Source organism: Chelonoidis abingdonii, chromosome 12 (genome assembly GCF_003597395.2).
Source record: "Chelonoidis abingdonii isolate Lonesome George chromosome 12, CheloAbing_2.0, whole genome shotgun sequence".
Taxonomy (NCBI): Eukaryota; Metazoa; Chordata; order Testudines; family Testudinidae; genus Chelonoidis; species Chelonoidis abingdonii.
This window is the reverse complement of record NC_133780.1, coordinates 2,625,410-2,648,962: the sequence shown is the minus strand read 5'-3', so window position 1 is coordinate 2,648,962 and position 23,553 is coordinate 2,625,410. Positions and strand designations below refer to the sequence as shown.

General features: G+C 49.9%; 1 protein-coding gene and 1 pseudogene across 1 annotated transcript in view; both read right to left on the bottom strand.

The window, feature by feature from the left end:
- Positions 1-23,553, bottom strand: part of LOC116825152 (killer cell lectin-like receptor subfamily F member 1) — a 212,635-nt pseudogene that overhangs the window by 142,940 nt on the left and 46,142 nt on the right.
- LOC116825153 (early activation antigen CD69-like) overlaps positions 1-23,553 on the bottom strand; it is a 114,079-nt gene that overhangs the window by 70,909 nt on the left and 19,617 nt on the right. The window lies entirely within an intron of this gene.

The following is a 23,553-nucleotide window of genomic DNA, read 5'->3' as shown; positions in this document are numbered from 1 at the left end:
GAATCAAAAAATTGAAAAAAAAAATTTGGGGTCGATTTAAACATTTTGTTGGATCCCAAATGAACCGTGGTGTTTTTTCTTTTGAGCATTTTAAGCATTTGCTCCATAAAATGAAAGGAAGTTTTTGAAGCTACAAGTCACTTTGAACCAAAAGAATCCAAACATTTTGTTGAAAAAAGGTCTGCTCCTCCAACAGAGAAAGTGACCCCAGAGATCACCAAGGTCATGCATTTAGGGATTAACAACAAGAACTATTGTTACAAGCTAGGGAGGCATCAGTTGGCGGTAACAGAGGAGGAGAAGAACCTCGGAGTCTTGGTTGACCATGAGCCGCCAATGTGATATGGCCATGAAAAAAGCTAATGCAGTCACGGGATGCATCAGGCGAGGTATTTCCAGCAAAGATAAGAAGGTGTTAGTACCATTAGATAAGGCACTGGTGAGACCTCATCTGGAATACTGTGTGCAGTTCTGGTCTCCCATGGTTAAGAAGGATGAATTCAAACGGGAACAGGTACAGAGAAGGGCTACTAAGATGATCAAGGAATGGAAAACCTGTCCTTATGAAAGGAATCAAAGAGCTGGCTTGTTTAGCCAAACCAAAAAGAAGGTTCGAGAGGGATATGCTCTCTTTTAATATATCAATGGGATTAATTCAGGGAGGAGAGAATTATTTACGCTTAGTACAAGTGGCACAAGAACAAATGGGTATAAACTGACACTAGGATTTAGACTTGAATTAGAACGAAGGTTTCTACCATTAGAGGATGAAGTACTGAACAGCCTTGCCAGGGCGCAGTGGGGGCAAAAGACATTTCTGGCTTTAAGACTAAGCTGGATAACGTTTGGAGGGATGGTTGTGGATAGCCTAATTTTGGCAACTGATCTTTGATTATACAGCAGGTAAGTATGACCCAGTGGTCGTGATGGATGGGATCATGAGTTACTACAGAGAATTCTTTCCTGGGTGCTGGCAGTGATCTTGCCATATGCTCAGGTTAGCGATCACCGTATTTGGGCGGGAAGGAAATTTTCTCCAGGGCGGCAGATTGCAGGACTCAAGCTGTGGAGAATCCTCCAGCAAGTGCCCATGCCCAGCCTGCAGAAGAAGGCGAAAGACTCAGGGCCTCTCCAAACACAATTTGTATAGATTCATACTCAGACATAGGTTAGGGGTTGTTATAAGAAGTGATGGGTGGGGTTCTGTGGCTGCTTTGTGCAGGAGGGCAGACTGATGACCATAATGGTACACTTCTTGACCTTAAAGGTCTATGAAGTCATTAAGTCTGAGGCTCTGGCTCATCACTATGCTACTCTTCCTGAGACGGGGCAGACAGAGTTTAATTGGTTTTGAGTCCCTTTGTGCTCTGAAATATGGGCTGGTCCAGGCCTGCATGGCTGCTGGCGTCAGTTACAGCACTCGGGGCTGCTAGTGCTCCATCTGGGCTGGAAGCACGACACTCATAACCAACTGCACTCTAGCCACACTATCAATCTGCCCCCATTGGGGAGAGACCTTACCCACCAGGAGCCCCCCAGGACAGGGGAGATCTCAGGGGCCTCTGGACCGCACTTTAAGGCCCTTACATGGCCAGAATGGCCTAGAAGGGTCTTAGATAACTGGGGGAAGGGGTGTGTAAGCGGGAAAGAATGGGGAAGGCTGGGCCCAGGATGCATGGGACTGGGAGGGGACATGGGCCAGATGAAGGAAATGGAGGGTGGAACCATAAGACAATTCAGTAATAAGATGTGAAACCCTCGCCCCTCATTGAAAAAAAAAAAAGTTAGGAAGCTTGTATGAATTGTTATTAATCTTCATGGTGGGTGCACCCTGAAGCCATTAGGGGCGCTGCCCAGGCCCGTCTAGCTGAGGCGGTACATTGAAGTGGCAGTGGGCTGGCTGGGCAGATCAGTGTCGGCAGCGGGGGCGGCGTGTCCCTGCCCTGCAGGATCCCCAGGGGCTGGGACGGCAGCTGGGTTCCCACTGGCCGTGCCCGGGGCGGAGGGCGGCTCAGAGACACACGAGCTGGGGTTACCTGCTGGGCCGGGCTGGGCCAGGGGGCACAGCTGGGATCGGAAACGCTCCAGGCGGGCGCTGCATTCTGCTGTGCTGGGGTCTCTGCTCCCACCTCCTTCACAATAAGGGGCTGCCGGGGTCTGTCTCTTCTCAGACTCTAAGAGGGAAACTGCAAAGCAGCGTCGGTGGGAGTGAGGACGGCTGGTCGTGTACATGGGCCAAACCGGACAGTCTCTATGCAAAAGAATTAATGGACACGAGTCTGACATCAGGAATCATAACACTCAAAAACCAGTAGGAGAACACTTCAACCTATCTGGTCATTCAGTGACAGACCTGCGGGTGGCAATTTTGCAACAGAAAAGCTTCAAAAACAGACAACAAGGAGAAACTGCTGAGCTGGAATTGATATGCAAACTAGATACAATCACCTTAGGTTTAAATAGGGACTGGGAATGGCTGAACCATTACACACATTGAATCTTTCTCACACTTCTTATCAAACTGTCTGTACTGGGCTATCTTGATTATCACTTCAAAAGTTTTTTTTTTCCCCCCCTTACTTAATTGGCCTCTCAGAGTTGGTAAGACAACTCCCACCTTTTCATGCTCTCTGTAGGTGTATATATATCTCCTCAATATATGTTCCATTCCATGCATCCGAAGAAGTGGGCTGTAGCCCATGAAAGCTTATGCTCAAATAAATTCCTTAGTCTCTAAGGTGCCACAAGTACTCCTGTTCTTTTTGCAGATACAGACTAACATGGCTGCTACTCTGAAACTGGTCAATGTTGTGTGAGTTGCTGATAAAAGCACCAGCACAGAGCCATGCGGAGACACAGGGCCTGCCGCAAAGCCTGTTCAGCCCCATCGCCACTGACTTCAGAGCAGCTCCAAAGGGCCCTGGTCTAAAAAAGTGTCTGGATTGAATATCAGTGGGAGCTGGATGCCTAAATCCCTTGGGTATCTTTGCAAACTGAGCCCGTGTTTCCATCTGTATCAGTTTCCCAGTGCCCATCACCGGTGTATCAAAGCACCTCATAGTCTGTACTGGATTTATCTTCTCAACCTAACCGTGAGGCAGGGCACAGGGCTGTTATCCCCATTGTACAGATGGGGAAATTGAGGCACAGAGCTCCTCAAGGTGGCGAGGACCAGCCTGGGTTCCAGGTTGGGGAACAGGCCTCCTGAGCTGCCCCTCTGGGGCTGCACGTTCACTGTTGTGTAGCCCTCCTTATCCTGCATCATGCCCCTGTTAGAGAAGGGGCTGGGAGCCGCGTGGGCGAGGGTGAGAGATCACACCGGAAGCCGAGATGCTGGGCTGCAACCGTGTGGGCGTCAGGGTGGTGGTCACAGCATCCGGTGTCGGGCTCTCTGCTGCTATGGACGTTGGCGCAGTCAAAACAGGGCTCCCAGACAGCTTTCCCCTCCGATGCAGCCACCCAGATCTCAAGGTGAGGGGCACAGCCTGTCTGTTGTGGGGTTTATCTGGCCCCCATCACTTGCTGTCTCTGACCCTCACCCACATTCCCTGTGATGCAGGGGAGGCTCATGGGGACAGCTTATTAAAGAGGTTTAGGCACCTAAAGCTGCAGATAGGCCCCAAGCACCTAGCTCCCTTGAGTATTGGACACCTAAATATATTTGAGAAACTAGGTCCTAGGTGCCCAATTCCCATTGATTTCAATAAGCATTAGGTGCCTAAAAACAACCCAGTAGGTGCCTAGCTGCATTAAATAAAACAAAATAAATTAATGGAGATATCCTATCTCCTAGAATTGGAAGGGACCCTGAAAAGTCATTGAGTCCAGCCCCCTGCCTTCACTAGCAGGACCAAGTACTGGTTTTGCCCCAGATCTCTAAGTGGCCCCCTCAAGGGCCAAACGCACAACCTTGGGTTAAGCAGGCCAATGCTCAGACCACTGAGCTATCCCTCCCCCCTGTTAGGACCTAACCCCCTGTGGACCCCCCTTAAGCTGCCCTGATGACCCTGCCAGGAAGGAGCGAGGGGGATGGAGGCACTGCCAAATAAATTCACACAGGAAGAAAATAAAGTTGTTATACCCTGGTGAGCAAAAGGCAGGATCCAGAAGAACCCAGGCATGTCCTTCAAAAAAACATCAGGAGACTGGTGCTAAGAGGAGGCAACTGGGTGGATAGAGAGCTCTACAAACATAGCAAAATCCTAAATTTTAAAAAACAAATTCTCAGTCAGCGCTAGTAAAAGAGTTGCTTGAAATTTTGTTCTAGTTTTAAAATATCGATATAATTTTGAAATTGGAAAAAAAAATTAGGAAAAAGTTGAAACTTTCAGCTAATTCTCCTCACTCTCTCCCATTTTTCAGCCAACTGCAGAGCTTTGCAAATTTCAAATTTTAGGGAGTATTTGGAAAAGAGGGTGACAAGTTGTATTTTTTAAATGTATCAGTAAATTTCCCTCCTTATTTTTAACCAGTTCTAGCATATGCCTGGATCTATCTAGTTATCCATCCATCCATCCCCATGCACACCTATCTAATTTTCTCTCTATGTTACAGTCAAGCTCTTTGGAACATCAAAGAAAGGTACCAGCTAGTGGGAGGGGATCCACAATGGAGTTCTGGAGGGACGGGACAATCCATGCTACACACTGATGGACCCACGCGAATAAACACAGAGCCGTCAGCTAATCAACCCAAATCCCCAGCGCTATCACATATGGCCTGATTTCTATCTTCCTGTTGGAGTCAGTCATGTCAGTTAGGGCTCAGTTCAGGAAAAAATCCTTATTCAGCAAAGAACTTGGACATGAGTTTAATTTTAACAGCATGCTCCAAGTGGTTAAAGGGAGGCACACACATTAAGTCAGGAGTCGGCAACCTTTCAGAAGTGCTGTGCCGAGTCTTCATTTATTCACTCTGATTTAAGGTTTCGCGTGCCAGTAATACATTTTAGAAGGTCTCTTTCTACAAGTCTATAATATATTACTAAACTATCGTTGTGTGTGAAGTAAATAAGGTTTTAAAATGTTTAAGAAGCTTCATTTAAAATTAAATAAAATGCAGAGCCCCCCGGACCGGTAGCCAGGACCGGGCAGTGTGAGTGCCACTGAAAATCAGCTCGCTTGCTGCCATAGGCTGCCTACCCTGCATTAAGGGTTTTGCTGAATTGGGGCCTTATAGTGTAAGGAAGGATAATTCTAATCAAAGGCAGCATCTGCAGGTGAAAATCTCTGGCCTGGGTTATGCAGGAGGTCAGACAATGATCAGAATGACACTTACAGACATGCAACGTGTATGAATCACTGACACCTAGCAAAAGACATGCCCTGTCCAGAAAACGCTGCGCGCACAGGATAAAATTCACCCCTGTGCAGAGAACCAACACGAAGGCCAGACACCACTTAAGTCCTGTTTGGCAGGCTATAAGGAAGGCATTGGCCTTTGCGCTGGGCCCTCTGCAGAGTTGTGAATTTCCCCCACAGAGGTAGGAAGGCAGGGGAAGGAAGCAATAGCTTAAAAATAGTCACTGTGAAGTCAGAGCTGCCCAGTGAGAGGTTAGAACAGTAGGCTGCTTGAAGGGTTTCTTAAGAAGCGTGTTAATGGCATGGGTTACAGAGATGCTGTGCAGCATGGAAAGTGCAAGCCGGGGGCTTGTGATTCTGGGCTTCTCCAAATCAGCTCCAGGTGCCAGTTAGAGCAGCCCTGGGCTTGCTCTAATTTATGGACAGTCCAGAGCAATTCACATTATCTGGAGCAGCAGAAACTCTCCTCACTGCTCCCTGACTCACCCCTGGAAACTGTTCCGTACTAGAGTTTTTGAGGGGATTGGCAGTGTAGCTTTTGGCCGCTCTATGGTGCGGCTGCACTGGGGGAAATTCTCCTCTGGCCACTTGCAGCAAACTCCTGCCCCGTGTGCTGCCGGTGGAGAGTATAGGGGCTGGGGCTGGCTGAGTGATGAGCTATTTAGCAAAAATTGGCTCCAGCTGTGGGGGGCTGAGCACTTGAATAATTTGGCCTTAAATAAGGACCCACCATGCCCAGATTCCCAGTGCAGGGGCTTACCCCGGACCCCAGCCTTCCCCACCCAGCCAGCGCTGGCCAGCTTTCAAGTAGCAGCTCCGTGGACGATTACAGAGGATGCCCAGCTGCAGCATTACAGTTGTACTTACCAGCTTTCCTCTGAAGTGTTAACTACAGTTGGCGCCCCAATGTCCTGTGTGAGATCAGGGTGCTCCTGCCCTGGGGGCTGCACGAGCATATAGGCAGAGACAGCCCCTGCCTCAGAGTGCTAGATGGGAGGGCAAAGGAGTCTGGCCTAGAGGTCAGGTCTGCCGAGGGCCAGTGCAATGCTGCTTGCATGGACTTCCCCTTTCCACCCCAGGCTTTTGCACCGAAAGCCCCGCACAAGAAAATGAGCTGTGACAGTGCGCTGATCAGAAGTATTGCAGCCACCTCCCCAAAAGCCAGAGGGTTCCCCCTGGCACAGACCCACTCTGGGGCTGCCATTGAAAGCAAGGGGCTCCCCAGCAAAATCCATCCTTGGGTTTAACATGAACCCCCCCAATGGAAATAAAAGTCACTTACCGAGGAGCTGAGCTGAAAGAGGCATCCTGGAGCTGGGAAAGCCGGAGGCAAGGTGCAGGTCGACGTAGACTATTTCTCCTGCCATGGTGCAGCTCATAAGAGCCCCTGGCTGTGTTCATGGGGCAGCCTGCTGCTCTACATGCATGCAATTGACATCAATCCAATGTCAGGAAGCGTGAAGGGTCCTGTCAGAGTGAGGGCTGCCTAGGTCCTGCAACCTTAAACCAATGCAACTGGCCTTGATATTTAGAGATTGGTGCAGTCTTGGGGCCAGGAATTTCAGATGCACCGTAGCTTTGAGGTACCTGTTGTAGGGTCTAGTCACAGGGGGGCTAAAATACTGGGCTGGGAATTAAAAAACCTAACTTTTAATCTTAGTTCTTTCACCCGCTGTGTGAATTTGCACAGGTTACTTCTTTTCCCTGTGCACGTTTCCCCTTCTGCTTCTTGTCTATTTAGATCATGAACCATTTGTGGCATGGACTCCCCTGTGCATCTGTGCAGCGCTTGGCACAACGGGGACCTAATCTCAGGGAGGCAGGTACTGTCTCTCGCTTTGTGTCTGGGACCTAAGTGACTTGCCAAGATTACACTCAAGTTAGTGGCAGAATTTTGTAACCCAGATCTCCTGGTTCCCAGTCCAGTGCATTAACCAGAAAACCATCTTCTGTTCTCTTTTTAAGACCTCTTGAGGACATTTGTTCAGCCTGGGAATGATTTACCCAGTGCTGCTGTTGTGCCTGGCATTTTGCTGAGGAGCGGATCAATATCACTAACATGGTTAACAGAGTTCAGCAGAGGGACTAATGGACGAACAAACCAGCCAGACTAGTTATTAACTGAAGCCTTGGATGATGTATTTTGCAAGTGTGGTCTGAGTGTTGCAGGGGGCAACAGTTAGGGTTTGTTTGCCCGGTGTGCGTATTCCAATGACTACACCGGAGTGGAGAAGTGAATCTTTTCATTTGATATCAAATAAGGTGCAGGAGATACAAATCTCAAAACATGCACCCATCACTAACCTTTGTCATGTCTTTTATACCCTACTTGTTTACAGAGATTTCCACAGGTGCTACAATTCATCATCTACAATTCATTAACTACCGGATCCTTTAATTAACTGTATCCTTTACCCAGACTACTGACCCTCCCCCCCCTTGATCGATTACGTCTTGTACCATGAACAAAAGAAAATAATAAATAATCACATGTACTCATGCTAGCTAGCAGGCCTAAGAATGTAAACTTCTGACCCCACGCCATATTGCCTAGTTACTTGGAGCTTTTCTGCCCCCCCCCCATGAGCACATATCGGAAAATGTTACTGTCATACCACAACCGGCCAGCCAAGAAAGGTGTTGTGTGACAGTGGTTAACAAGTCTATAGGGCCAGATCTCCAGCTGCTGTGAATCGGCCCCCTTAGCTCTGTTGGAACAGAGGGCCCCAGCCCCAGCCAGAGCAGTCTTTTTTTCCCTTATGTGCAAAGTAATGTATGTTGGGAAAAATAATCCCAGATACACAGACATAACGATGGGATCTAAACTGGCTGTTACCATCCTACAAAGAGATCTTGGAGTCACCACAGATTGTTTTCTGAAAATGTCCACTCAGTGTGCAGTAGCCGTAACAAAGGTTAACGGAGCTCCTAATCCCCCGCAGTGGGTTCTGCACTTTTGGGTGGTAGTTGGCTGAGTATTTTCTCTCCCTATCTCAGAAAACCGGCCACTCTCGGTTCAGTTGTTCACCCCAGTGGCTCACTACAGTTCTCAGTCTAACCCTTTTACTTTAGGGACAAGCCATAGTCTGTTTTAGCCATGCTCATCATTAGCATAGCAGAGAAGGGGAAGGGGTGGGGGGGGGGGACCTCTCTTAGTCTTATAGTGCCTCTCACAGACATGGAGGCAATGAGATACATTATTAACTCAGTCTCTCCCTTCTCACAGGGATTCACTTCTCTCAGATTCCTGGGGTTCAAAGGGCCATTCCCCAGGCAGGGCTCTCCTGCCCCTCTCCTTCTGTACCTGCAAGATTCCCTCCTGGTACTTGGATAGGTCTCTACAGTCTGCTCTCCAGCAGCAATCCTCCTCCCATCACTCCTGCTACACACTCTAAACTGACTAAAGAGGAGATTTACCAGTTCTAGCCAGTCCTTGATTAGCTCCAGATTCCCAATCAAACCTAACTGTCTTCAGTGTTTCTAGCAGGTTTTAGGTTGTTCCAGGTGTCTTATTAACCTGTCTCACTGATTAATGCAGGTTCTGATTGACTCCAGGTGTTTTAATTAACCTGGGATAGACTGGTTTGGTTACCAGGGAAACAGGGACTTGATTAACCTGAGGTTAATCTACTGCTGTTTGTTATTTCTTGTAGCCATCGCCAACACCATGACAGTTAGAAAAGGATAGAAAATAAGATGGGAAATACCATAATGCCCCTATATAAATCCATGGTGCACACACCTTGAAACATGCTGCAGTTCTGGTCACTCCATCTCAAGGAGATAGTGGAATGGGAAAAGGTTCAGAGAGGGCATACAAAGATGCTCTGGGGTATGGAGCAGCTCTGTATCGAGGAAAGACTAAAAATATTGGGGTGTTCAGCTTAGAAAGAGATGACAGGGGGAATATGATCGAGGTCTTATAAATCATGAATGTGTGGGAATCATGAATATGAGATGGTGTTATTAATTCCTCTACAACAACAAAAAAGAGAAGTCTTTTCAGCCGACAAATTGACAACTGCGAATAATTACGCTCTACAGGCCATTCTATATATAAGCACATGAGGAAATTAGCTGACGAGACAGCGAACCCTGTGGAACTTTATTTGCAGGGGATGTTGTGACAGCAAAGTAAGAACTGGGTTCCAAAAAAAGACTGGGTAGTCTTGGACGATAGGTTCCTGGAGCTAGTGGTTAGCAAAACGGGGCGGGTGGGTGGTGCCGGCTGCGGGGAGGGAAGGTGGGATGGGGTACATTGGATTAAAGGCATCGGGGGTGTGCTGCCTGAGTGAGAGGTGGGGTGATTGGATGGGGCAGGAGGGGGCTGGTGGTGGGGGAAGATGGGTGCATTGGATGGGCAGGGGCGAGGCTGTGCTGGGGGAGGGTGTGGGTGATTGGATGGGGTGAGGGAAGGTGCCTGCTGTGGGGAGGGTGGGGGTGCATGGATGGGGCGGGGTCTGGTCTGTGGGGAGGTTGAAGATGCAGTTGGGTTGAGCATGGGAGGCGTCTGGCTCTGAGTAGGGTGTTTCATTGTAGAGTGGAGTGGGTGTTAGACGTGGCTTCTCTCCCCTCCCATGGGCAGGAAGTGGGGGCTGTTGGTTAGATCTGGGGGTCGCGACGTGGGGGTTCCAGTCTCAGCTCTGTGAGGACTGTGGGATCTGGTGCTTGGCAGGGCTGGCAGGGGAAAGGAAGGGATTCTGGGAAACAGGATTCCTGGGTTCTTTTCTTAGCCGTGCCACTGATTTGCTGCATGTCCATGGGTGAGACACTCCCCCCATCTGGGCCTCAATTTGCCCATTGCCCCCACCTTGGAGATCTGGGATGCAAAGCTCCCGTAGGCGTTCTCAGTCGTGTGTGCGGATGCTGAAGGATCAGGCCCTGTATCTTTCCCTGCTGTCTGCACAGCTAATCCTGCCCTGGTCCAGCCCCGGCCATGCTGTGTGGCCTTCCTGCTGCTGGGACGTGGAGCCCAAAGGTGAGACGCGAGGTTTGAAATCAACACCTTGGATCCTGTCCAAGGACGAGACCACCGAGCCTCTCCCCTTGGGCTGCAGGTTCAGCACAGTGTAGCCCTCCTTGTCCTCCATCAGCGCGGGTATTGTTCCTCAGAGAGAGGAGGCAGTGACAGTGCAGCAGGGAGCCTTTCAGAGCCCCATAGGGAGGGAGATGTGAGACCGCACAGGAAGCTGAGATGCTGGTCTGCAGCCGTGTGGGTGACAGGGTGACGGTCTGAGCCCCCGGCCTGAGGGGCTCTTTGCTGCTGCAAAAGGTGCCTCGAGTCATATAAGGACTCATCCCAGCCAGCAACTGGTGCGGCCTACAGCCACCCTGATACTAGGGTGAGGAGCACAGTCTGTCATTGTAGGGACTTTAGCCAGCCCCTGTCACTGTAGCATCTGTGTGCCAGTGTTAAAATTGTCATATTTTGATTAAAAAGGTGCATGCCTCAGTTTCCCCCACTGGCTTCAAAGGGGTTCAATTTCCCTTTGGGACATAGAGGCAGTGGACCTGTATTGGCTTGGTTTGGAAAGGTGGCAGCATCACACCTTCAAGGGGTGAAGTCTTTACCAGGCATCTGAACTCACTGGACCCACTGAGGAGTCACGGTGCGAATGTAGGGGTGCTGGATTCCCAAGACACAGTGTTGGAGTCACTTGGCTTGCCCATGGGAAAGTGAAGCACAGTAAAGGGGGCACTTCCAGAGAGACTGAGAAGACTTGAAGGCAGAGCACACCCAGTAAATCCATGACAGCCTTCCAGATGGTAATGTACTGAGGGAGAAATCAGACTCCCCTTCATGGTGAAGGCACAGAGTGATGAAGAGACTTGCCCAAGGCCACATAAGAAGTCAGAAGCAGAGCCAGGTCTCAAGACTTAGTCCACAAAGACAGCCTTTTTTTCCCCATAGGATCACTTTGGATCTCATTCTCCAGTAATCCCCCCCAGCAGATCAATCCCCTGTTGCACAGGAAACATACAACTAGGAATGTCATTGCTCTGGGATGTTTTGTAGCCACCACACAGTATAATTGCCCCCTTCCAGTCAGATGGATCTATCCTTCTGTGCATAAATCAGGAGCCAGATGGATTGTTCACATGCTTTTTATTTATTCGCACACATTACTGAAGGGGGCATGTGAGGATTGAACCCACGACCTCTGGATTTAAAATACTCAGATCCTCAATGCTTAAGTTATACAGCTAAGTCTGTAAGTGGTTTTAGCTTTGTTTCTAAGAGGGAGCTAAAGCAGGTTAACACAGGTTGCACTATCAAGCAAGCTGCCAATTTTGCAAGAGAAGCACCAGACAATGTTTACAGATGTAGCTGGGCAGAAAATGGATTTGATTTCCATGGAAAATTTGGATTTGCCCAAAAGCCATGAACCGAAAACTTTTCAGTTGCAAAAAAATGAAAATCTTCAGCCCAAACCCAACAATTGTTCTGTCCCGAACTGCTGAAATCTGACAAATCTGGGGATTATTTAAGTGACAATTTTTCTATAGCTCAGATTCCCAATGAAAACTCACATTTTTTGAGAAAAACAACTCTCTGCATAGGACTGGTACAAACTAATCCCTCAAAACTTTTCCTCTCATGCTCCCCCTTACCAGTAATGGAATGTGTCTGGGCCCCCACCTGGGCTGTGAGTGGAGTCGCGGGTGGCAGGGCTGGGAGCAAAGCTACAGTTGGGAGCTGGGGCCGGGGGCCAAGAGCAGAGGCCTGTGGCTGAGCCGTGGCTAAGAGTGGGGGCTGGGAGCGAGCCAGTAAGTGCGGCACAGGCTAGAAGGTGCATGGACGTTACTGTAACAGGGGTCAATAAAAGGGTACAATATAGTGAACGTCGTTAGAGGGGACATAAACTAATTAAAGAGATACTAACCCATTCCTAAACATGACATGCAGCTGTGTTTAGCTTCAGTGGGGAACTGATATCTGACTACCCCACCCTTGAATGGCTCTTTATTTTGGTGTCTACATCACCGAGTGACCTCCCCGTTAAATTGTGTCCTTCCACCGCCGAGCCACTGGCTGGGTTAATTTTTGCCTCACTGTTTTCCGCTGTGTCGATTGGTGTCTAGGGCTCGAGCGAGAACAATCAGTTCAAATCCACACACCCCTTTCCCTGTCCCCTCCCATCCCCTTTATACCAAAGGGCGGCATGAAACCATGAGAAAGTGCAGTGCCAGTTCAAAGAAGATTCGCTTCATTCAGTGGAATAGGGATGTGGTTAGCAGCAGGTAGTGACTGAGTCTTTTCTGAAGTGTGACAGGCCAAACCCACAACTAGCGTAACCCAGCGCAGCTCCAGTGAGCTCAGTCAATCAATTCAGATACACGGTAGGGATCAGGCCCCATTGGCTCCAATGGACCCATGGCTAATTTACTTAAGAAAGGCCCTACTGGGTCAGACCAATGGTCCATCTAGCCCAGTATCCTGTCTTTGACACTGGCCAGCACACGAGCTTCAGGAGGCATGTACAGAACAGGGCAGTTTTGGAGAAATTCACCTCTGTCTTTCCTGGCTTCTAGGGTCACCCCAAGCATGGGCTTGCATCCATGACCACCTTGGATAACAGCCATGCATGCATCTGACGCAGTGGGTATTCACCCACGAAAGCTCATGCTCCAAAACGTCTGTTAGTCTATAAGGTGCCGCAGGATTCTCTGCTATTGTCATTAGTGCTTGCTGCGTGCTCCACAATACCTGTGAGAGTAAGGGGGAGATGTTTATGGCGGGGTGGGAGATTGAGGCAAATTGCCTGGTCACTGATTACATGCAGCAAGACACCAGGGCGGTTAGAAGAGCACAGCAGGGCACGGTGCGCATCAAAGAAGCTTTGAAAACCAGTTTCATGACTGGCCAGATGATGGTGTGAAAGTTCTGTTTGTTTCTCCTTGATGAAACTCCTCTCCTTCCCTCGGTTCACTCTACTTCCCTGTAAGCTAGCCACCCTCCCCTCCCCACTTCGATCATCACTTGCAGTGGCAGAAAAGTCATTGTTACTTCACATTCATGCATGCTTCATTAATTCATCACACAAATCGGGGGATAACTGCCAAGGTAGCGCGAGAGGGGTGGGGGAGGAGGGAAGTACTTTAAAACTTATTGAAGGCCAGCCTTCTGTTGCTTCGGCAATCCTCTGGGGTGGAGTGGCTGGGGGGGCCAGAGGTCCCCCAACCGTGTTCTTTGGGGGGAGAGACGCCAACATTTTAAATAAAAAATGGATTCTCCTCCTATTTCAAACAAAAATCCCCACAAAACAAAAACTTGTCCATCTGGAATGAAGATTGGCATCATTGCCATTTGAAACCATGGGCATGGCTACACTTTCAGATGTAGAACACTGGGCGTTAACCAGCCTTCGGAGACCGCAGCAGGGAAAACGCTGCCATGTGTTTACACTGTCAGATTCAAGCACACTGGTGTGGCCACATTAGCAGCTCTTGCAATGCCACAAAGAGCAGTGCATTGTGGTGGCTATTCCAGTGTTCAAGTGGCTGCAATGTGCTTTTTAAATGGGGGTGGGGGTGGAGTGTGACAGGGAGTGTGTTGTGTGTACGTGGGGAGAGAAAGAGTTGGTTTTTGGGGTGCTGAGAGTGTCAGCATGTTGTCTTGTAAGTTCAGACAGCAGCAGACCCCTCTCCCCCTGCCTCTCCCTCACACACACTCACAGCAAGCAGCATTCCACAGTAATGGTTGCTTTGTCCTGGAGCAGATAAGCATGCCAGCAGTCAGAAACGGAGCTTTGAAAGGGGAGCCAAGTTCAAAACAATGACAAGAGTGGCTACTTGAGTTAAGGGGATTATGGGACGTTTCCGGAGACTGATCACAGCATAATAATGCAACACCTTGTTGACACTGATGCCTGGGCGTTTCAGCTGGAGCGCAGCAAACATTTTGCTTTTTGTGGAGGTGGATTACCAGGAGCGCTCCAGCTGCAGAGTCCAGGTGCTCTAAGTGCCTTGCCGGTGTGAACGGGCTGGTAGTTAGGGCGCCTGGGGCTGCTTTAATGTGCTTTAACTTGCAAGTGTTGCCAAGCCCTCTGAAAACTCAGAACAAAAAAGTTGTGGAAAAAAATTGTCTTGTTTAAAAAAGCATTTTCCACCCAGAGAACATTGATGGAAAGTTGACCAGCCTGTCTAGCACCGAAGGAGGAAGTGGAATGAATAAGTAGGGACTGAGCAGAGACCTCTGGATCTAAAGACACAGACTGCTCCTGCCTGGGCCAGTACATTGAAGCCCGTGGCTGATTTGTGTCTTTTACTAGAGGGAGATAAAGGCCCTCATGAGTTAATACAAATACCATTTGGAAAAAGGAAGTTTAAGAAGACCCCAAAGAGGCAACCGTACCTGTAGGACCAATTGTGCTGCTCCCTCCACCCTGGGGAGAGATGGTCACATGAGTTGTTCCGTTTTGTCTCACTTGGGTTTCCTGAGAACCCAGGAGTGGATCTGGCTCCATCGTCTCAGCAGGATACAACTCATTCCCCATCTGTGCTCTCTCCTAAAGCCTCATGGAGTCCAAAACCCATCCATCTGCAGTTTGGCTCTGCTGAAGTACAGCACTGGCTGCAACATAGTCCAAAGAAGATGGTTGGGTATGATCCCTGGACATACACAAATCTGGACCCACTGCAGCGGATATTGGGAGTCCACGCTGCAGGACTGTGAGGAGGGAGAGGCGGAATGCTGCAGGTAGAGACTGGAGGCAGGAGGTTGATAATAGTGGGGTGGGGGGGTGCATGGGAAAGAGTTTTGCAACAGCAGCTGCAGGGGAGGGTGGGCACGGAACTGCTTGGTTTGAAGAACTAGTATCACCTGGAGCATGTCTGCTTGGCGCTCCATAACTGTTAAGAACCGCTCTGTGGCTTCATTCTGGTGTGCCACATTCTCCTTTCATTCCCTCTTCTTGCTGTCCCATCACACCTTCAATTCCTTTTTCTTGGCTGCGGAATGCATCATAACCTCACGCATAAAGTCCTCCTTAGTTCTTCTTGGATGCTTTCTAATTCTTCGCAGCTGTTCTGCTGCCGATAAAGGAGGCTGGCCTCTCAAGGTCACCTCTGTGAAGTTTAAATGCAACATTTTACAGAAGCAGTATTGTTTGCAACACAGACAACACTGTTTCAGTGCTTAAAACGCAGCCAGTACCCACACACTTGACACTAACTGGCTGACCCCAGGCAAGCACACATAAGCCACAAGACTCCTAAAATGGTGAGTAGCCGCAGGGGCAGGTAAATCACTCCTGCTGTATACGGGGCATGTGGCTCTTGGGCACTCGGGGAAAACCAGACTGGGAGGCGGGGGGGGGGGGGGGGGGCTGATAATCATTCCTGTCCCCACACTTGGCTCAGGAGGTGATCATTTTGGAAAATCTCTCGCTGCTGAGGGTGAGCAGAGAATCAAGGGAGGGTCTTTTCCAAGCCTGCGGCTTCCACCCTGGCCCCTATGCGGTTAACCTGTGTGCAGCAATGGTCTCTCCCCCCACCCCCCATGACAGCACAGTGGCATGGGAAAATTACCATTAATGGGAAAAGAAACAAAGCAGCTCTGCCAAGGAACCTGAAGCAGTGGATTGCCAAGTATCTCCATGAGAATTTCCTGGAGATCTCTGAGGGAGATTCCTGTGAAGTGAGGGAATGTATCAACAGCTTGTTCCGTCGCTCAAAGTAGGCATGAGGTGGGAGACAAGCCTGCTCTCTGCAACCCTCCTGCCCCCAACAACTCGCTTCAGCAATTCCCCAAATCAGATCCACTTACCAGGGGCCTCCTCTCCTGTTTGCGCTTCACCAATATCCGCCTGCTGTGACTGGCTAGGCTCCTCTAGGGTAGAAAAGAGCTCTTGACTGCATGCATGTCTCGCCTCCAAATCATCCTCTGCCTCTGATTCCACCTCTTCCTCTTCATCCAAGATTGCCTCCTCCTGGCTTGGTCCACTCTTGACTGGCAACAAAGCCAACAAAATATCCCTAGGGGACTTCACAGTGGAGGTGGGGTCATCACCGAGTATCGCATCCAGCTCTTTGTAGAGTTGGCAGCTCATGGGCACAGCACCGGAGCAGCAGTTTGCCTCCCGCGCCTTGTGGTAGGCATTCCGCATCTCCTTCACTTTGACCCTGCACTGCAATGTGTCCCGCTCATGGCCCCTTTCTGTCATGCATCGTGAAATCTGTCCTTAGGTATCAAAATTCCTACAGCTGGAGTGCAACTATGACTGCACTGTCTCCTCTCCAAATACTGATGAGGTCCAGCAGCTCGGCATTGCTCCAAGCGGGGGATTGCCTGGTGCATAGAGCAGGCATAGCCACCTGGAAAGATGCACTGAGACCACTGCATGCATCACTGAGCAAACAGGAAGGGGACTTTCAAATCTGCAAAGGAATGTATGGGATGGGGCTGACAGTTGGTCACCTGAGGGCAGGGCAGTAGAGTTCAAACTGATGGCCAGAGAGGTGAGAACAGTCATTGTGGGACACCTCCCTGAGGCCAGTCGCAGTGCTGTCTACACTGGCACTGCAGCGCTGTAGCCCCGGTGCAGAAAGCTCTACACCTCTCCTCAAGGTGGTCTTTTAGAGCACTGCATCTGCGCAGTTTCGGCGCACTAAGTGGCTTGGCAGCGTGTACACCTCGGGAGTTGCAGCACTCAAAGCTGCTTTACTGCACACAAACTTGCCAGAGTAGATGGGGCCTTAGACACATGGAGGCATGTGCTGGACTGGAGTCAGTTCCATGCAGAGTGAGTGGGGCAGAGTAAATTGGGGCAACTCCACTGAAATCACTGAATCTAGATCCCCAGCTGGTGAAGTTAGCCATCGCTCCACTGCAGTGGGGTCAGATCCTTCAGCTGGTGTGAATCAGCTGTAGCTTCATTGGTGTCACTGCCCTAAACCCCAGCTGATGTGAATCCACCATAGCTCTGCTGGAGTCACTGGGGCCAGACCCCCAGCTCCATTTGCTTAGGTTTGTTTATAGCAGTGATATTCAGATCTCTCTGGGTCAGGAGCCAAATTAGCCCTCAGTATTAACCAAAAGAGTCACAGTTGGGTGAATTAATTGTTTCATTTACTAAAGTATATTAGTGTATATATATATAATTCTCATGGCAAATAAATTAATAACTTATTTGGTTATTAACACAGTAAAAGCATCCTGATTGATTAATAACTAAATCACACAGTGTTTTAATAGCACCTTCTGTAAAGAACCATAGCAGACACATTAAAGAGCCACATGTGGCTTGGAGGCCGCACTCTGGGTATCAGTGGTTTATACAGTTGTTTCAGCCACACCTGAATCTGCAGGAATGATCGCTTCCCCTTATGCAAGTAGTTTGCAAGTAGTAGTTATGGTTTAGTCTGAGAGCCTGAAATTTCATATGTGGGCGGGCAGTTTCCTCTTTCTGCCCTTGGGGGAGCCCCAGGAAGTCCCTGCACCCTGGCAGGACAGAGACTGGGAGAGCAGCAGACACAGCTTCCCAGCTGTGCCATGTGACAGTAGCAGAGCTTCCAGCTGCGCAGATCTGAAGGGAGCGCCCCATCTCCAACAGCAGCCAGCACCAGCTGCTTCAGCGGGAGGGGCAGGACACCCCTGTACTGGACGGTGATGGAATAACCTGCCCCCAGGGACAGATTCCTTTCTCACCCCCAGTGGGTAGAAGTTGTGGCTTGTACTTTGCCACTTAGACCCCTTCCCACTCCAGGTTACTGTGTAATATTGATGGTAACTCTGGATGGTTCCATTACCCCTATAAACGCCAAGAGCTTGTCAGGAGTCAGAAAAGAAGATTGACCAAGGAGATCTTGTGGCAGTGAGTTCCACAGGCCAGCTGTGCCTTGTGGGGAAACATTTCCCTTCACCAGATTGGAATTTGCCACCTTTTCAAGTCAGGGGAGTGGTCCAGCTATGGCTTCTGGGAGAGCTGTTGTAAAATGACATCTGCCCCCTAGTGGAAATGAAATGTCATTGCAATCAGGCAATAAACGAACAGCTGCATCAATGACCCAATAAAAGGCAGCTAAACAAACAGCCCCCTCCCTTCACAGCTCCTCTCGGGTATTAGCAGAGCCGAGGGGTAATGGGGGAGGGGGTAACGGCTACCTCAGCCAGCTAGGAATTGCCCGACAGTCTCAATGTGTGTCACAGAAATGCTACAAGGGCAGGAATCCGGGAAACAGAAAATGCAGCAGTTTCCCCGGCAAGAGTCTCCTGTGCATTGTAAACGGGGCGTTGCCGGGGCTCGACCCTCCCTTGTGAGGAGGGGAGCCACACCGGCCTCGACCTGTCGTCTAAGGGTCCGGTCCTTGGACCCGCGGTCCACCGCCTGGGGGAGTTCGGTCCCTGTGGAGAGGACTGAGCAGTGGCACAGTCAAAAGGGGCCCAGCCCTCGGTTTGGGCAGGGCACCAAGCACAGTTATTGCAGTTCAGTAGCTCTGGTCCTTCGGAGTAGGACTGAGCAGCAGTACAGTTAAGTGGGGCCCAGCCCCTGGTTCGGGCGGGGCACCAAGCAAACAGGTATAGCAGTTTACTTAGCTCGGGTCCTTTGGGGCAGGACCGAGCAGTGGCAAAGTCAAAAGGGGCCCAGTCCTTGGTTTGGGCAGGGCACCAAACACAGTTACAGCAGTTCAGCTGCAATGGCCTCATTAGGCCGGGGACAGTGGGATTCTGCCACCCGGGGATGGGTGGCAGGGGCAACGCAGGCCTACCCACTCTTCTGCATTCCAGCCCGGGGCCCTGGTAGCGGCTGTCACCGCTAATGGTGGTCAGTGGGGGTCCTGACCAAAACGCATTGACATAGGTATCGGTACCTCTGCAGCCTGACTGGAGTCAGCTGCCCCCGGGCTACTTCCGATATCCCCCTCTGCTCCTACCTGGTTCGTGGTCTCAGCTCCTGGGACGTCCAGCACCATCGGTTCCTCCCAGTCCGGGCTGGGCGGCAGGTCTGGTAGTACCTCTGGAAAGGCGGGCCAGGCCTGGTCTGGGGGCTCCTCGGGGCCGTAGCGGGGACGGGGTGACTCTGGCAGCTCCTCGTCGTAGCGAGCACGGGGAAGCTCTGGCAGCTCCGGGCATCGGCCTCCGGCCTCAGCAGCTTCCCAGTCACGAGCACCGGCGGGCAGGTCTGCTCCTGATGGTGAGGAGGGGAGCCACACCGCCTCGTTACAGCATATACAGATTTAGATTCTCCCCTGCCTGGCACCTTGTAACATCTCCCTCACGCCCAGTGGGGTATAAAATGCCACCAGATTAAAATCCCCGCCTCACTGTTATACACTTGCCTCATCGCCGACGCACTGGCAATTACTTCTGCCCTGTGATGGTGCCAACGAATCACTAATGGTCAGTCTGCCCTGCATTGTAAACTCAGTTCTGTGGGACCTGGGTTTGTGGACGCTTGTGTTTTAGCCTACGCTTGAGTGTCCGCTCTGCACTGCAAACCTGGCCTTACAATTGCTGCCCCTGGGTCTCCCAGCCATGCTAATGGTCCCCACTGCACCTCACAGACCTTCTGATGGGTCTGAAGCTTGGTTGCATCCACACTGCAAAATGACAGGGCTCGGACGGGAGTCACACCAGGACATAGGGTCAGACCCGTGGCCCAGCAGAGTCCTAGGACCTGGGTCCTGAGTGCTCCCTGACCTGAGTCAGACTGATCTGTGTGTGGACAGAATGGGGCTTGGGCTCTAACCTGGGTCAGAGCTGGGCTCACTGTGCAGTGCAGACATACCCTGAGAGTCACTTTCTTTCACCAGTCAGCAAGAATCTAACAGAATAAGGAATCACCTTTGCGTAGGTCTAGATTGCCCACATTACAGTGCTGCCACGGCAGCGTTGTGATGTGGGCAGTGTAGTCATGCTTTATTGCCGGGGGAGAGCAATCCCAGAAATTCTGTGCAGCTTGTTACTCCAAGTGGAGTTCATACTTTAAGCCCTGATATTGTGATTTTAAGTGAGTCTTAAGTGCAGTCAAGAGGAGGTCACAGTTTTATTATTTTCTGTTTCTTTATTTCGAGTGAGGGATATAAGCACAAGAAAGCAGAAAAATATCTACCAGTGAGGCAGCTACAAAAGTAGAGCTGGCCAGACTGGAAGCGGCAGAGAAGGCAAAAGACCGTGAGTTTCAAATGCAGCAGGCAGACATGAGGCTGAAAGAAGAGGAAGCTGCACACCAAAGGGCTATGAAAGAAAAAGAGAAAGAGAGAGGGGAAAAAAAAGAAAAAGAGAGAGAAGAAAAAGTAAGAGGGCGGGAAGAAAGAAAGAGAATGAAAACACCAACTGGACCTGCTAGAGAAGCAGGACCCTCCGATCTCAAAGACTCCCATCACTCCAAAAATCCACAAGTGGGAACACTTCTGTCCTGCATACAGTGAGGACAATGATATTGCTGAATATCTGACTACCTTCGAAATGCTGTGTGTAATACATGAAATCCCCGATGATAAGAGAGTTCCTACCCTGACTGAGAAATTAACTGGTAAAGCTTGAAATGTATCCAGTGGAATGCCTACTGAAGATGCTTTAGAGTACTGTAAATTTAAAGATACTCTTTGGTTGATGCCTTTAAACAGAATCAGATGACTATTGAGGGCAGGCCCCAGAAAGAGGGGTTTAAAATTGGTGGGAAGGGAGGATCCTATTTTGCCCCTGTGAAGGGAGAAGGGGGTTGGGAGCCTAAACATTCTCTTACCCAAAAACATTCCTCTAACTGTCATCCTAAATCTCCTGTACAAGTAGAAGAGCCCAAAAGGTGCTATCAGTGTAATTCCACTGATCACCTGAGGAATAAACACCCTGTGCTAGGAGGAAGCAGGCACCCAATGGCTCATGTTAGTTCTGCTGTCCTCAATGCAGAGGTTAGCCTCTGCTGAACCAGAAACGGAGCGTGTTAAGGCTGTCCAAATTGATGGCAGGGGATACTTGGGGCAGAGGGCTACAGGGGCCCAGATCTCTCTGCTTGAGCAGAGTGTGGTCCCAAAGGCCAGTATGTTACCTGGCTAAATGGCAGAGATTGTGGGGGTGGGTGAAAGCAGATTCCTCATACCACTAGCTAAAATCCATGTGGTGTGGGATGGCTTGGTCAGTGTTTTGACTGTGGGGGTAATAGAGCACCTCCTAGTCGACCTCCTTCTTGGTAATGATTTTTTACGTGTAGCTCAGATTAAAGTATGTGCTTTTATGAACCACAACGATATTGCCAGTTCAGGCTGCTCCAGGGAAGGACGCGGATCTGCAGCAAACTAGCAGAGAAACCAGAAGACAGAGCAAAGTGTTTATAACCTGGATGAGTCGGGCCTTGTCCTTTCAATGGGGCTATCCCAAGCTGCCTCAGCAAGTGGGGAACTTGATGGGGCTGGTGAGGAGGGGGACAGCCCTAGGAGCAAGGAAGAGACCCACCTCTCTTTGGAACCTCTGGCACCAATGACCTTTCCAGGCTGAGGGCAGCCCCCGTGTTCAAGTTTAATAACATTTGGAGCCTGCCACGTCAAATCCATCCATGGATCTGTCTTTATTTTGCTGCCCACATGCAACTACCCTTGGCCTGGATTAACCCCTTGTAATCATATAGCCAACAGCACAGTGATAGATGGCATGACTGTGGTTGCTGGAGGGGCTATACTCAATAGTGCGAGTAGTGCCGGTACTGTGTACCCTCCAGTACACAGTACCGGCAAGAGATTTTTAGCAGGTACAAGGTACCGGAAAGACTTGGGGCTAGCCCCCCCTCGGGAGGGGATGGGTGGGGTTGCGCTCGGCTCCTTAAAGGAGCAGAACATGGCTAAGGAGGGCATTCATTCTTTATATGGCTTTAACAGCACAATGCATGTGCTAACAAAGGCTTTGTTTAAGTTTGTTAGCATATGTATTGTGCTGTTAAGTTGGTCAGAAGTTCTTCAGAGCGAGGGATGGAAGGGGGACGGAAGGTGTTTAAATTATATTTTTGATTCTGTTTCTCCCCATTGGTCTGAATTGTCCATGACATTCATACTGCATCACATCAAGTCCAGATCATTAGAGGAATGCCTCTCCTTGCACTGTAAAATTGCTGTGCCACATGCATGGATTCTATGGGAATGGGAGTAACCTCCTGGCCCTGCAGCATTGCTACTGTCAGCAACTCCTTGGGTTGCCCTGGGAAAGCGTTGCCAATTGCACGCAGAGTGCCACCGGGGAGTCACTCAATTTTTGTTATGAAAATAAGACCACAACAGACTCTTTTCCATTATTCTGCAAGCCGTTGCGGTCTCAAACGAGACATACAGCATCAAACACAACCAGTGACAGCCTCCCAGGTGGCAGAAGGTGCAGGATAGTCCTGGTTTCCTCTGCTGCTTGGGGAGCAATCATACCCCTATATGTCATCACTGTCATTGGAACTCAGATACTTCCGTTTCCCGGAGATGAACGGCAGCTGTCTCTGATCACACCAGCAGGCAAGAATATCACACAGTTTCTCGTAACCTGGGAACCGCTGAACAAGACTTTAGCTGGACATGACCTGATTCAGCAAAGTCCCCCAGACTGGGTAGTTCCATTAAAGGGGACACTTTGTGACAAGCTCATGCTAACAATTTGTTTAAATTCTATGGGCACATTGCCATTTCTGAGGGATTCCATGAGCTCTGATTGTATAGAATGGAATTGGGCCAACAATAGAAAACAGGTTTAAATTTTGACCCTCTGATCACAACCCTCTCTCCCCTCCGATATTTAAGAGCCTCAGTTTCAGGACCCCATGTGTTAAAATTGGATCAACAAGAACATTTGGTTCTTCAACCTCAGACTTCTCTGAAGGACGTTCAAATCCACTTAGATGCATGAATATCTCTCACATTGCACCTGCATGTGCTCCCTTGATTGGAACTAACCATAAGGGCTGGGATGAATGGGGAAAAATGTGGCAAGGGGACGACCATGTACATAGAGTAAAAAGGGAATTAAGTGATTGTCAGCGGCAAGCAGCATCATCGAGAGGTGTCGCCGCTGAAATGCCGCAGAAATTCGGCAGCATTTCGGCGGGTGCTCCACCGCCGCCACGGTCCTTTGTCTGGCACCCACCAGATGAAAAGGTTGGGGACCACTGGCTTAGCCTCTGTGACTAGACTCTACTACAGCTACCTGAAAGCTACAGTGCATCTGAAATCCCTGGCCTCAAGACTGCACCAGTCTCTACTTTTCGAGGCCCATTTCATTGGTTTAAGGCTGCAGGACCTAGACAGCCCTGGCTGTGACAGGACCCTTTGAAGTCACGTG